Here is a 16654-nt window from a genome sequence, read left to right on the forward strand (position 1 = left end):
TGTGACAATCATAGCTGCTGCTCCTGCTACTACTATAACTGCAGGTGCATTTGACATAGATTCAAAACAGGTTTATTTTGACCATGTTAGTGTCCTGACTGTTCATTTCTAACATTTTATTTTGTGTTAATTTCGCTGATAAGTTTCAGAGCCATTTTTGTACTAGATTTTTGAATCTCTTACTGATACGCTGACAAGCCTAACTGAGAACCAAAGGGCTAGAAATTCATTATAGCCAAAGAATGGGTAGTGTTTAGACTAAAAATTAAAATCATCTAGACTGCACGCAAAATTCGTCCTCACTCATCAATAAAATGATTGCAACCATGATTCTCGTCTAAAAACAGAATCTCATTGACGTTACACTGAAAAGATGGACCAATATCGGGTGTCGTCTAAATGCAAGTAATGATTGGCACCGTTTTTTTTTAATGCATAAAGGGAAGGTTCATTACTGCAGCACCTCATTCTCAACATTGTTAGGTGTGAAGCTGCCTCAACAACCATAAGAAGGACAAGAAGAACGAGCGTTTATTTATAAATCCTGATGGCAGATCGCTGCCCCAGGAGAGAGCCCAGAGGTTTTTTGAAGAAGCTTGGGAGGCATTGGTTTTAGCAGTGGAGAGAAGGCGGGTGGTCCTGTGCCCCCCATTTGGCAGGAAGCCCTCGCCACCAGTCTACCAGACTATGTGGAGGGAGGTGGCACACCACATCACAGGCAGCAGTGTGCTCCCCAGGACCTACACACAGTGCAGGAGAAAGTTTAATGAGCTCACATGGGTGGTCACCAACGCACTCTACCTAGCAACACTCACACCCACATCTCACACCTTGAACTCAATCACAGCTATTCAACCATGGCAGGCACAAGGGTCATCAGTTATTAGGATTCATGTGATGTGTGTGATATGTTCATAGATATATTTATTAAGTGTGTTTAATAAGGATCTGTCCTTGGCCCCCCTCCTATTTCTCATCTACATGCTGCCCCTTGGCGACATCATCCAAAAACACAGCATCAGTTTCCATATGTATGCTGACAACACCCCACTTCTCTTGACTCCTCCACGGTCTCTAGATTATGTGGGTGTGAGTATTGCTATGTCGAGAGCGTTGGTGAGACAGTGCTGCAGGTGTGGTGCATTGAGCAGTGTGTGAAGCTTGTGGTACAGATGGTGGTATGTAGCATTTGTTGAAGCTTTCACTCACCCTGACCACCCATCTGAGCTCATGCCAGACTGCTTGTTCGATATCCAGTTCTGGATGAGCAAAAATGTTCTCCAATTAAATATTATGATTGAAGCCATTGTTTTCAGTCCCCGCCATTGACTCCATTCCTTAGCCACTGACTCCATCCCTCTCCCTAACCAAACTGTTCACAATCTTGGTGTCATATTTGACCCTGAAATGAGCTTCTGACCACATATCCACGGCATAACTAAGACCGCCTATTTCCACCTCTATAACATTGCCTGTCTCCGCCCATGCCTCGCTGAAACCCTCATCCATGCGCCTTTGTTACCTCTAGACTTGACTATTCCAGTGCACTCCTGGCTGGCCTCCCAGGTTCTACCCTGCGTAAACTTGAGGTCATCCAAAACTTGGTTGCTCATGTCCTAACCAGCGGATTGGAAAGCAGCTAATGTAATGCCTCTGTTTAAAAAAGGGGGCAGACAAAAGGCAGGGAACTATAGGCCGGTTAGTTTAACATCTGTAGTGGGGAAAATACTTGAAGCTATCATTAAGGAAGAAATAGCGGGACATCTAGATAGGAATAGTGCGATTAAGCAGACGCAACATGGATTCATGAAGGGGAAATCATGTTTAACTAATTTACTGGAATTCTTTGAGGATATAACGAGCATGGTGGATAGAGGTGTACCGATGGATGTGGTGTATTTAGATTTCCAAAAGGCATTCGATAAGGTGCCATACAAAAGGTTACTGCAGAAGATAAAAGTACGCGGAGTCAGAGGAAATGTATTAGCATGGATAGAGAATTGGCTGGCTAACAGAAAGCAGAGAGTCGGGATAAATGGATCCTTTTTCGGGTTGGAAATCGGTGGTTAGTGGTGTGCCACAGGGATCGGTGCTGGGACCACAACTGTTTACAATATACATAGATGACCTGGAAGAGGGGACAGAGTGTAGTGTAACAAAATTTGCAGATGACACAAAGATTAGTGGGAAAGCTGGTTGTGTAAAGGACACAGAGAGGCTGCAAAGAGATTTAGATAGGTTAAGCGAATGGGCTAAGGTTTGGCAGATGGAATACAATGTCGGAAAATGTGAGGTCATCCACCTTGGGGAAAAAAAACAGTAAAAGGGAATATTATTTGAATGGGGAGAAATTACAACATGCTGCGGTGCAGAGGGACCTGGGGGTCCTTGTGCATGAATCCCAAACAGTTTTCAGGTGCAGCAGGTAATCAGGAAGGTGAATGGAATGTTGGCCTTCATTGTGAGAGGATAGAGTACAAAAGCAGGGAGGTCCTGCTGCAACTGTATAGGGTATTAGTGAGGCCGCACCTGGAGTACTGCGTGCAGTTTTGGTCACCTTACTTAAGGAAGGATATACTAACTTTGGAGGGGGTACAGAGACGATTCACTAGGCTGATTCCGGAGATGAGGGGGTTACCTTATGATGATAGATTGAGTAGACTGGGTCTTTACTCGTTGGAGTTCAGAAGGATGAGGGGTGATCTTATAGAAACATTTAAAATAATGAAAGGGATAGACAAGATAGAGGCAGAGAGATTGTTTCCACTGGTCGGGGAGACTGGAACTAGGGGGCACAGCCTCAAAATACGGGTGAGCCAATTTAAAACCGAGTTGAGAAGGAATTTCTTCTCCCAGAGGGTTGTGAATCTGTGGAATTCTCTGCCCAAGGAAGCAGTTGAGGCTAGCTCATTGAATGTATTCAAATCACAGATAGATAGATTTTTAACCATTAAGGGTTACGGGGAGCGGGCGGGTAAGTGGAGCTGAGTCCACGGCCAGATCAGCCATGATCTTGTTGAATGGCGGAGCAGGCTCGAGGGGCTAGAGGGTCTACTCCTGTTCCTAATTCTTATGTTCTTATAACCCGCACCAAGTCCCGTTCACCCATCACCCCTGTGCTCGCTGACCTATATTGCCTCTTGGTTAAGCAACGCCTCAATTTAAAATTCTCATCCTTGTTTTCAAATCCCTGTATCGCCTCACCCCTTCCTATCTCTGTAATTCCTCCAGCCCCACAACAACCCCCAAGTTATCTACGCTCCACTAATTCTGCCCTCTTGAGTATCCCTGATTATAATCGTTCAGCCATTGGTGGCCGTGCCTTCTGTTGCCTCGGCCCTAAGCTCTGGAATTCCCTGCCTAAACCTTTCCACTTCTCTACCTCTCTTTCCTCATTTAAGATGCCCCTTAAAACCTACCTCTTTAACCAAGCTTTTGGTCACCTGCACTAATTATGTGGCTCGGAGTCAAATTTGATGCCTCATAATACTCCTGTGAAGCGCCTTGGGACATTTTGCTATGTTAAAGGTACTGTATAAATTGTTGTTGATATTGATATTTTGTGGTTTCTTTCATTTCACCTTTTTGCCCTGGAGGGCGCTGTGATACGCTATGAGACAGGGATTGTATAATGGGGATGTGGTGAACATTGGAGATCTGGGGTTTCATTTATGCGAATCGGAGTCTGATGAGCCAGTTACGGACAAATTGTCCAGGTCAATTTTCTTGCTGCCTCTGCCCTCTCTACTGTTCCTAGTCGTCGTCTTCCTCTTCTTCCTCATCCTCCTCTGCCTCATCATCCTCCTGAGGTAATCCCGCAGCCCCCAAGACTGTGAGGAAGTTTGTGAGCAGAAGCCTTTAACAAATAATGAGTGACTTCTGCTCTTGAATTGACACTCCCTGTCACCCCAAAAATTGAAATAACTAAAGAAAGCTGTTTCAGTTGCAGGAAGTAGCAAACAGGCACTGAAACTGCAGAACAATATTAGTTGCAGCTGATTGGGGATGGTACCTTTAAATATCGCTACTGCAGCCTGCTTCCTGCTGGTAGACACCAGCTCTCCCTGTCGATGTTCTGCGCTGCAGTTCAGGTAAGTGGTTACAACTAAGTTGGAAGATTGGACATCCAATGAGTGTTGCATACTCACTGACGTCACGATCTCCATGATGGCAAGGTCTCTGGTGATCACCGATATGGTGTGCGGCGCTGGAACCAGCATCAGCTGTCAAGGATGTTTTAGCATCATCTGGTGGCATTAATGTGTGATGCAAACTATACAAATTTCTCCCCAGAGAACATAATTTCTCACTATTGCAGTGCAGAGAAACTTCAGTATGTGCCTTGTGTGAATCTGTGCTGCAGAGACAGGACTTTACAGTGGCAACGAGGATGGGATTACAGAATCCACAGAATGGCGACCAACGGCTCAGATGAAAAATACAATGCGGATAATTGGGAGGACTTTATAGAAAGGCTCCAGCAAAGCTTTGTAACCAAAGACTTAGGCGACAATAAGGCAGACAAGAGAAGAGCCCATCTCTTGACCAGCTGTGGCTCGAAAACATACGCCTTAATGAAGGACCTGCTGGCATCTGAGAAACCAGCAAGCAAGTCGTTTGAAGAGTTGAGCACACTGGTGAGAGACCACCTGAAGCCAGCGAGCAGCCTACACATGGTCAGACACAGGTTCTACTACTACAGACGCTGTGTGGGCCAGAGCATACCCGACTTCGTGGCGGAACTTTGGAGGTTGGCAAGCTTATGTGAGTTTTCTGATGAACTAAGGAGAGAAGTACTGAGAGACTTTTTTATTGAAGGAATAGGCCACGCAGGCATATTCCGCAAGCTCATAGAGACCAAGAACTTGACCCTAGAGGCAGCAGCACTGGTTGCACAGATATTCTTGGCATCGGAACAAGGGGTTCACAGAGTGAAACACGCTGCTACCCCCACACACAGACAAAGGCAGGAAAGCAGGCCCTCAACAGCAGGCAGTGGCGCCAGAAGCCATCAAGGGCCACATGAACGGCCGTTCACACCTCATCAACCCACAATGCGAGCAATCAACTACAGACTGAGAGAAGCTCAAGAGAGATCAGCCAGACGCAGCTCATCCTTTGGAAACAATGGAAGCAGTCTGTGCTGCAGATGTGGGGGAAGGCACTCATCAAGGGGGTGTCGATTTCAGAATGCTGTTTTCAAAAACTGTGACTATACAGGGCATCTGGCCCGCATGTGCAGAAAAACGGCAGCTCGGCTGGTATACGAATCGGAAGGGTCGGAAAGCGGACCAGAAGACGGTGGGGACAGTACCCGGGACATCGAGGTACAGTGTGTCAACACAATCAATGGCTACTGCTCTTACAACAAGATGCCTCAACGGTATACCCGTCAACATGGAGCTGGATACGGGAGCGAGTCAATCTCTCATGAGCGCTCAACAATTTGAACAACTGTGGCCGCACAAAAGAGACAGACCAAAACTCACAAGGGTCGACACCAAACTAAGGACCTATACCAAAGAATCATCCTAGTCCTTGGCAGCGCCATGCTCTCAGTCACACACAAAGGGACAGTGAACTGACTTCCCCTGTGGATTGTCCCCGGAGATCTCCAAGCACTGCTGGGGAGAAACTGGCTGGCAAAACTAAACTGGAAATGGGATAATGTTCACGCCATGTCGTCAGAGGAACGGACCTCCTGCTCAACAGTTCTAAGTCGATTTGAACATCTCTTTCAGCCAGGTGTGGGCACCTTCAAAGGGGCTAAAGTCAAAATCTACATCACACAGGATGCTAGACCTGTCCATCAAGGGGTATGGTGAGAAAGCAGGAATGGGGTACTGAAGTTGCATGTTCAGCCATGAACTCATTGAATGGCGGTGCAGGCTAGAAGGGCCGAATGGCCTACTCCTGCACCTATTTTCTATGTTTCTATCACAAGGCTAGAGCTATGCCCTCCCTATGTGATGAGGGAAAAGATTGAACACGAACTAGACAGGCTTCTGCGGGAAGGCATTATCTCACCCCGTGGAATTTAGCGACTGGGCAAGTCCCATCGTCCCAGTCATGAAGCCTGATGGATCCGTACGAATCTGTGGGAACTACAAATCTACCATAAACAAAGTCTCCCTACAGGACCAGTACCCGCTGCCCAGAGCAGAGGACTCATTTGCCACATTGGCTGGAGGAAAACCTTTCTCAAAACTAGACCTCACATCTGCGTGTATGACGCAAGAATTGACCGACGAGTCTAAGCTACTCACCACCATCAACACACATCGAGGCCTTTTCATGTACAATCGATGCCCATTCGGCATCAGGTCGGCGCAACATGGAGAGTCTGCTCAAGTCCATCCCGGGGACGGTTGTATTTCAAGATGACCTACTTACCATGGGCAGAGACACCGACTCCCATCTCCGCAATTTGGAGGAAGTACTAAAGCGGTTGCATCGGGTAGGCCTAAGAGTTAAGAAATCCAAGTGCCTGTTTCTCGCATCCGAGGTTGAATTTTTGGGCCGAAGGATTGCCACTGATGAAATCCACCCAACAGAGTCCAAAACAGAAGCAATTCGCCTGGCACCCAGGCCCTGGAATGTCTCAGAACTGTGCGCCTTTCTCGGGCTACTCAATTACTTTTAGAACTTTATGCAGAACTTAAGCACGCTGTTGGAGCCTCTCCGGGTGCTACTCAGAAAGGGGTGCAATTGGTTTTGGGAGGACGCCGAGGAACATGCCTTCAATAAGGCACGCAACCTTCTCTGTTCCAACGGTGTTTTGGCTTTCTTTGATCCAGGTAAAAAGCTAGTTCTTACATGTGATGCGTCAGCGTATGGGGTCGGGTGCGTTTTACAACATGTCAATAGTGCGGGTAAATTACAACCCATAGCTTATGCCTCCAGGTCACTTTCGCGGGCGGAGAGCGGGTACGGAATGGTGGAGAAGGAGGCGCTTGCGTGTGTGTATGGTGTCAAAAAGATGCACCAATACCATTTTTGGGGCCAAGTTCGCGTTAGAAACCGACCACAAGCCCCTCACGTCCCTACTATCCGAGAGCAAGGCAATAAACGCCAACACATCGGCGTGCATTCAACGGTGGGCACTCATGCTGGCATCTTACGATTACACCATAAGGCACAGACCAGGCACAGACAACTGTGCCGACGCGCTTAGCAGGCTATCCCTGGCGATCACGGAAGGGTCTGACAAACAGGACTGTGAGATAGTCATGGCAATCAATGCCTTTGAGTGCACAGGTTCGCCCATGATGGCTCACCAAATCAGAGCCTGGACGACCAGCGACCCCACGTTATCCCTAGTAAAAAGATGTGTCTTAACTGGTGACTGGGCAGAGGCTCACGATGCCTGCGCCAAGGAGATCAAACCTTTCCATAGGTGCATGCATGAACTATCACTACAAGCAAACGGCCTGATGTGGGGCAGCCGAGTAGTTATGCCTCTGCGAGGCACGGAGGCATTTGTCCGGGAGCTCCACCGCGAGCACCCGGGGATCGTTCTCATGAAGGCCATAGCCAGATCCCACGTCTGGTGGCCTGGCATTGACATGGACTTGGAGCTCTGTGTCCGACGGTGCACCATTTGTGCCCAACTCAGTAATGCCCCCAGTGAGGCCCCCCTGAGCCCCTTGCCCTGGCCCACCAAACCGTGGTCGCGGGTGCACGTAGACTATGTGAGCCCATTCATGGGCAAAATGTTCCTCGTAGTTGTAGATGCATTTTCAAAGTGGATCGAATGCACCATTTTAAAATCGAGCACCACCTCCACCACTGTGGAGAGCCTTGGAACCATGTTCGCAATGCACGGCATTCCTGACATATTGGTCAGTGATAATGGTCCGTGCTTCACCAGTGCAGAATTCCAAGATTTTAATGAGTGACCACGGCATAAATCACGTTAAGACGGCACCGTTCAAGCCGGCCTCCAACGGCCAGGTGGAGCGAGCAGTGCAGATCATTAAACAAGGCATGTGCAAAATCCAAGGTCCCATGCTGCAGGGCCGCCTGTCGCAACTGCTGCTGGCATACAGATCTCGTCCGCATTCATTGACTGGAGTTCCCCCCGCGCAACTATTGATGAAACGGACCTTAAAGACAAGGCTCTCATTAATCCTCCCAGACATGCATGAAATCGTTGAGACAAACCGCCGTAAGCTAACTGAGTACCATGACCGAAATTCGAGGGGGAGGTGGAATGAGATAGGGGACAAAGTATTTGTGCTAAGCTATGGCAAGGGTCCCAAATGGCTTGCAGGGACAGTAACAGGCAAGGAAGAAAACAGGCTACTGGTAGTACAAATAGACAATGGCCAAACCTGCCAGAGGCATGTAGACCAAGTCAAAAGTAGATTTACCAACAACACTGCTGAACCAGAAGCAGACTACAATGTGGAACTCGCACCACACCTGGTGGACAGACAGAGGAAACAACCTGAGGAAAGAGCAATCCCAACAGACAGCCCAAGCGAGACACCAACAATCATATTGAACGAAACAGACAGCCCAGGCGAGATACCAGCAATCACACCGAAAGAAAAACAGGCACCAAGGCAAACAACTGAACCACAACTAAGACGCTCCACGCGAGAGCGTATACCACCTGAGAGACTGAACCTATAAAGACAATAAGACCTTGGGGGAGGGTGATGCATTGTATCTCACACTACTGTACATAACTGTATCTTACCATGCTATACATGACTGAAAATAGAGATGACCTGTAACCACAAGCTTACCTTACCACTAGGGGTGCACTTGCAGGAGACACTGGATATCTGTCCCAGACAGGTATATAAGGACAGGTCTCAGGCAAGTGAGGCATTCGAGAGCTGTGTAATAAAGGTGAAGGTCCTGAGTGACCTTGACTTCAGTATGTGCCTCGTGTGAATCTGTACTGCAGGGACAGGACTTTACACACTTTATTTTTGCTTTCAAATTCCAGCTTTACTCCCCTCCTGACTGAATCTATTTTCAGGTTCCCATCCCCCTGCCAAGCTAGTTTAAACCCTCCCCATCAGCATGAGCAACCCCCCGCCCCCCGCAAGGATATTGGTCCTGGCTCTGTTGTGATGCAACCCATCCGGCTTGTATAGGTCCCACCTCCCCCAGAAGCGGTCCCAATGCCTCAGGAAACTAAAACCCTCCTGCCTGCACCATCTCTCCAGCCACGTATTTATCTGCTCTATCCTCCTATTTCTGTACTCACTAGCTCGTGGCACTGGGAATAATCCAGAGATTACTGCCTTTTTGAGGTCCTGCTTTTTAATCTCTCTCCTAGCTCCCTAAACCCTGCCTGCAGGACCTCATCCCTCTTCCTACCTATGTCATTGGTACTGATGTGGACCACGACCTCTGGCTGTTCACTCTCTCCCCCCAGAATGCCCTGCAGCCGCTCAGTGACATCCTTGACCCTGGCAGCAGCGAGGCAACATACCATCCTAGAGTCACGTCTGCGGCCGCAGAAACGCCAGTATGCTTCCCTGACTATGGAATCCCCTAGCACTATAGCTCTTCCATTCTTTTTTCTTTCCCCCCGCTGTGCAGCTGAGCCATCCGTGGTGCCGTGGATTTGTCTCTGGCTGCACTCCCCAGAGCCACCAGTTATGGTTGGAGAGTGAAATGGACTCGGGGGGTGGGGGGACGACTCCTGCACTACTGCACTACTGCACTACTTGCCTAGTCCTCCTCTTCTGTCCGGGGGTCACCCAAACCCTATCTGCCGGCACATTCTTAAGCTGTGGGGTGACCGCCTCTAGAAGCATCCGGTACTTCCCACATGCCACAGGATGTGCAATCCACGGGACTGAGCTGCCCTGCCATCCCTCTAGTTACACTCACAACTATCAAGTAGAACTAAACTCTAAACCTTAGCAAAACACACCCACCGCAACTCAGCAAACAGCCGATTTAATTAACTGGTTCTCCTTCGATAATAAAGATCACATATATTTACTTGCAGTTCCTACTTACAACAATGCTAAAGGTTTCCTGCAGAAAAGAAACATACCAATCCACCAGCCTGCTTGGCCTTGACATCACACTTCGACTTCGATTCTTTTTACTTTTTGTCCCTGCAGTAACTGGCTCCTCCTGACTCTCGCACCCTTTTATCTGGGCCTCGATCTCCCGCTCCTTGAACAGGAATACCCCCAAAAACACACAAACAAGTTAAATAAAAAAACATTACATAATTAAATTGCATTTCAATTAATTTTAAATAAGTATTTCATACAAAAAAAATGTTTTTGAATTTTTTGAAATGTTTAACAGGGCTAAAAATAAACTTACCTTAATGAACAGGGTTTTTAATATGTAAGTGAGAATTTATTTTTCTATTTTTTTTAAACTATTACACTGCTTTTACAATGCCTGCATTTACCAGGTGTAAGAATTTCAAGGACATTCGCTGGGCAGAAGTTGGGCGAATAGCCCAACTCTCCACCCACGGAGGCTCTTTTCCTCCGGATGCGTGCGATCTGTCGAGGATTCTTGACAGGTTACAAGTTCCGGGTTTAGGCACATGCGCTTCGCATACCTAAACCCAGAACTTGTGTGGCCCTTATGCTTAAATTAATGGTTGTATCAGTAGTTCCAATAAAATTGATCAAACTGTACACTATATGCTAACAATTTTATTTCATTGTATATTTCCTTAAATAATCAAACTTTCTAATAATCTTAACTTTGTTCTTCACTATGTTAGTCTTTGACAAGTGCAACCAATTCAGGAAGCCAAAATATAAATTTGTGGAAATCAGGTTTGACTAGCAGCTACAACTGGATCACATGGTTTCATGCAACCATCTTTATAATTGTATTGCTGAATTGGAGCAGTACTTTATTTATTTATTTATTTATTTATTTTATTTTGATCAATATTTGCAAAATCTTTTCTACCCAATGCATCAATCTCTAATGAAGAAGTAAGCGATTCTAAGAACTGTGCAGTTATTTACAAAACAGATAATTCATGACCACTGCTCTTGAGAAATTACACATTTACACTAATACAGTTCTTTGGAGAATGCTCTTGGTCTTGCACTTTATGTAGTCAGGTTAAAGCTCATTTAAATAAGTTGATGGTGCACTGGATGGGGGCATGAAAAACGATTTGAATCTCTCGGGCGGACACTGCAGTTTCTATTCAACAGTTAAATTACTTCTTAGCAATGAAATATCAATGGTTGTTATAAAAGTGTCCCTTTCGTAAAAATAAATTGAAGCTTCAAGCCTGAAAACTGCAGTGACACTGGTATCGGGTAATTTTGGGTCTTGCTGCACTTAAATCTTGGGAGGTAAATCTATGCCTGCGCATTACTGGCGTAAGTGCAAGAAACTCGTGTGAGCTAGCCTTTTGTGTCAGGGTGCGGAGCTACGTAAATGAGCTACAGAGGGTTTCTGTGGATGTATCATGGAGATGGTGCAAACAATCAAGGAAATTCACGTGTTGTGAGATTTTGACATAAACCCATAGTAGTTTTATAACAACTTTTGATACTTCCTCCTCACTAACATCTGGGGACCTGTGCCAAAATTGGGAGAGCTGTCCCACAAACTAGTCAAGCAACAGCCTGACATAGTCATACTCATAGAATCACACCTTTCAGCCAATGTCTTAGACTCCTCCATCACCATCATGAGTATGTCCTGTCCCACCAACAGGACAACCCACCGGAGTGGTATACAGCCGGGAGGGAATGGCCCTGGGAATCCTCAACCTCGACTCTAGATCCCATTAAGTCTCATGGCATCAGGTCAAATATGGGCAAGGAAACCTCCTGTTGATTACCAGCAACCGTCCTCCCACAGCTGCTGAATCAGTACTCCTCCATGTTGAATGCCACTTGGAAAAGGCTCTGAGGATAGCAAGGACACAGAATGTACTCTGGGTGGGGGACTTCAATGTCCATCACCAAGAGTGGCTCGGTAGCACCACTACTGACTGAGCTGGCCAAGTCCTGAAAGGATGAAAGTTAACATAAAGGTACAGTAAGCAATTAAGGAAGCAAATGGTATGGTAGCCTTTATTACAAGAGGATTTAAGTATAAGAGTAAAGATGTCTTACTGCAATTATATAGGGCTTTGGTGCGACCATACCTGGAATATTGTGTACAGTTTTGGTCTCCTTATCTAAGGAAGGATATACTTGCCATTGAGGGAGTGCAACAAAGGTTCACCAGACTGATTCCTGGGATGGGGGGATTATCCTATGAGGAAAGATTGAGTAGACTATGCCTATATTCCCTAGAGTTTAGAAGAATGAGAGATGATCTCATTGAAACATACAAAATTCTTACAGGGCTTGACACGGTAAATGCAGGGAGGATGTTTCCCCTGGCTGGGGAGTCTAAAACCAGGGGTCATAGTCTCAGAATAAGGGCTCGGCCATTTAGGACTGAGATGAGGAGAAATTTCTTCACTTAGAGGGTGGTGAATCTTTGGAATTCTCTACCCCAGAAGGCTGTAGAGGTTCAGTCGTTGAGTATATTCAAGACAGAGATCGATAGATTTTTGGATATTAAGGAAATCAAGGGATATGGAGATAGTGCAGGAAAATGGAATTGAGGTAGATCAGCTATAATCTCATTGAAAAGCGGGGCTAAATGGCTTACTCCTGCTCCTATTTCTTGCGTTCTTATGTTATGTTAGGACATTGCTGCCAGATTGGGCGTATGGCAGGTGATGAGAGAACCAACACAAGGGAAAACCTTACTTGACCACGTCCTCACCAATCTACCTGTCACAGATGCATCTTTCCATGATAGTATTGGAAGGAGTAACCACCGCATAGTCCTTTTGGAGACAAAGTTCTGTCTTCACACTGAGGACACCCTCCATCGTGTTGTGTTAAATGGAATAGATTCAGAACAGATCTAGCAGCTCAAAACTGGGCATCCATGAGGTGCTGTGGGACATCAGCAGCAGCAGAATTGTATTCCACCACAATCTGTAACCTCATGGCCCGGCATATTCCTCACTCTACCATTGCCATTAAGCTGGGGACCAACCCTGGTTCAACGAGGAGTGTAGAACAGCATGCCAGGAGCAGCACCGGGCACACCTAAAAATGAGATGCCAAACTGGTAAAGCTACAACACAGGACTACATGCATGCTAAACAGTGGAAGCAGCATGCTATAATGCTGTAGACAGAGCTAAGTGATCCCACAACCATCTGATCAGATCAAAGCTTTGCAGTCCTGCCACATCCAGTGGTGAATGGTGGCGGACGATTAAATAAGTAAAAGGAGGAGGAGGTTTCATGAACATCCCCATCCTAGCACTTGTGTGGCGCAAATGTTACTTGCCACTTATCAGCCCAAACTGGAATGTTGTCCTGGTCTTGCTGCATGCGGGTACGGACTGCTTGATTATCTAAGGAGTTATGAATGGAACTGAACACTGTGCAATCATCAGTGAACATCCCCACTTCTGACCTTATGATGGAGGCAAGATCATTGATGAAGCAGCTGAAGCTGGTTGGGCCTAGGACACTGCCCTCAGGAACTCCCGCAGCGATGTCCTGGAGCTGGGATGACTAGCATCTGACAATCTTCAGCCAGAAGTGCCAAGTGGATGATTCATCTCAGCCTCCTTCTGAGCTCCCCCCATCACAGAAGCCAGTCTTCAACCAAATCAATTCACTCCACGTGATATCAAGAAATGGCTAAGCACATTAGATACTACAAAGGCTATGGGCCCCAACAACATTCTGGCTGTAGTGCAGAAGACTTGTGCTCCAGAACCAGCTGCGCATCTAGCCAAGCTGTTCCAGTACAGCTACAACACTGGCATATATGCGACTAGGTGGAACATTTCCCAGGTATGTCCTGTTCAGAAACAGCAGTACAAATCCAATCCAGCCAATTACTGCCCCATCAGTCCACTCAATCATTAGCAAAGTGATGGAACAGATCATTGACAGTGTTATCAAGTGGCACTTACTCACCAATAACCTGCTTAGTTTGGGTTCCACCACGAGCACTTTACAGCCTTAGTCCAAACATGGGCAAAAGAGCTGAATTCCAGAGGTGAGGTGAATGTGATTTGCCCTTGACATCAAGGCAGCATTTGAGCAAGTGTGGCGTCAAGGAGCCCAAGTAAAATTGAAGTCAATGGGAATCAGGTGAAAAACTCTCCACTGGCTCGAGTCATACCTAGCACAAAGGAAGATGGTTGTGGTTGTCAGCCGCTAATCATCTCCGCTCCAGGACATCACTGCAGGAGTTCCTCAGGGCAGTGTCCTAGGCCCAACCGTCTTCAGCTGCTTCATCAATGATCTTGCCTCCATCATAAGGTCAGAAGTGGAGAATTTCACTGATGATTGCACTGTGTTCAGTTCCATTCACAACTCCTTAGATAATCAAGCAGTCCGTACCCGCATGCAGCAAGACCAGGACAACATTCCAGCTTGGGCTGATAAATGGTAAGTAACATTTACGCCACACAAGTGCCAGGCAATGATCATATCCAACGAGAAAGTCTAACCACCTCCCCATGACATTCAACAGCATTGCCATCGTCTAATCCCCCACCATTAAAATTCTGGGGGGGTCATCATTGACCAGAAGCTCAATTGGACCAGTCACATAAATACTATGGCTATAAGAGCAGGCCAGAGGCTGGGTATTCTGTGGCGAGTGACTCACCTCCTGACTCCCCAAAGCCTTGCTACCATCTATAAGACACAAGTCAGGAGTATGATAGAATACTCTCCATTTGCCTCTGAGTTCAGTTCCAACAACATTCAAGAAACTCGACACCATCCAGGACAAAGCAAGTCAATTGATTGACACCCCACCTAGCACCTTAAACATTAACTCCCTCCACCATCGGCGCACCATGTCTGCAGTGTGTACCATCTGCTGCAGCAACTCGCCCAAGGCGTCTTCGACAAACCCGCGACCTCTACCACCTAGAAGGATAAGCACTGCAAGTGCATGGGAACACCAGCACCTCCAAGTCACACCATCCTGACTTGGAAATATATTGCCGTTCCGACATTGTTGCTGTGTCAAAATCCTGGAACTCCCTACCTAACAGTACTATGGGAGTACCTTCACCACACGGACCGCAGTGGTTGAAGAAGGCAGCTCCCACTATCTTCTTGAGGACAATTAGGGATGGGCAGTAAATGCTGGCCTTCCCAGCAATGCCCATATCCCATGAATGAATTTTTAAAAAGATGTAAATCAGTTGCACACTATATTTACTTTGGGGGGGTGGGGGAACAGCGCAACTTCCCTCTTGAACTATAGTGTCAGCTGTGGCTCAGTGGGTAGCACTCTTGCCTCTGAGTCAGAAAGTTGTGGGTTCAAGTCTCACCTCCAGGGACTTGAGCACAAAAAATCTAGGCTGACACTCCAGTGCAGGGCTGAGGGAGTGCTGCACTGTCAAAGGTCTTTTGGATGAGACATTAAACCGAGGCCCCATCTGCTCTCTCAAGTGGAAGTAAAAGATCTCATGGCCCTATTTTGAAGAAAAGCAGAGGAGTTATCCCCGATGTCCTGGCTAATATTTAACCCTCAATCAACATAACAAAAAAGAACAGATTATCTGGTCATTATCACATTGCTGTTTGTGAGAGCTTGATTGTGCACAAATTGGCTGCCTCATTTCCTACAACAGTGACTACACTCCAAAAGTACTTCATTTGCTGTACAGCGCTTTGAGTTGTCCAATGGTCATGAAAGGTGCTATATAAATCCAAGGGGAAAGTTCGATTCATTTGCACCTCCCGTTATTGCCCCTGGGGCCGCCTTCAATGCAGTTTGCGGGGTCCGTGCCACGATGTTGTAGCTGGCACTCAGCTTGTGTGCCATGGCACTCCACAACCTGGTGGTCCAGCGATGTTCTCTGCCCCCTCCTGCAGCTTCACCCTCCCCTTTAATGGAAGTGGAGGGCCCTGTCTTCCCACCAGCGCTACACGTCCCTCCCTGTAGCACTGGAAAATCTGCGTCCCGTTGCGCCTCAGTCCTGCCCCCGACAGGAACTGCAGCGTGAGATTTTATGCTGGCGTGCCTGTCGGGGGTGATAAGTCCAATATAACTCGTGGGGTGGGACTTTTACGCCTGGCGCAGGAAATCCCGCCTCACGGCTGTTACCAAATTTTCAGCCGCAAGTCTTTCTTTCTTATAGTTACACAGCAATTTTTCAAGAAGTTCCAGGCCAGTATATTTACTTAATAAATTAAAACATTATGTCAGAAATTTCCTTGGGTTGTGGGGGGGGAGGTGGGGAGTGGGTGGTAACGTCAATAGTAGATTGACAGACACCGGGATAGACACACAACTTGCCTTTCTGCTTATCGTGCTCTGAAGTTATTGCGCCTGATCGGGAGACTCCCAGAGGAATTTCCTGCTGTTATTCTCTAAATTAAGGTGTTTGTGTTCACTTTCAGGGGCAATGCGTTATGAATCCTTTGTTGACTTAAAAGACTTACAGTTGGCACTATATAAAGGAGCTGTGAGGAAAAGAGCACCTGAAGTGATAATGGATGAACATAAATGCATATTACACCCCATCCTAACAGGGAGACAGCATAAAGGAACTCTTCCTGTTCCTTTGATCTGTAAAGGTAACACGTATATTTGAAATGTTCTCGAAGTATAAGTGTGACCTGATCTCTTGCCAATTT

This window comes from Pristiophorus japonicus, chromosome 1 (genome assembly GCF_044704955.1).
Source record: "Pristiophorus japonicus isolate sPriJap1 chromosome 1, sPriJap1.hap1, whole genome shotgun sequence".
NCBI classification, from domain to species: domain Eukaryota; kingdom Metazoa; phylum Chordata; class Chondrichthyes; family Pristiophoridae; genus Pristiophorus; species Pristiophorus japonicus.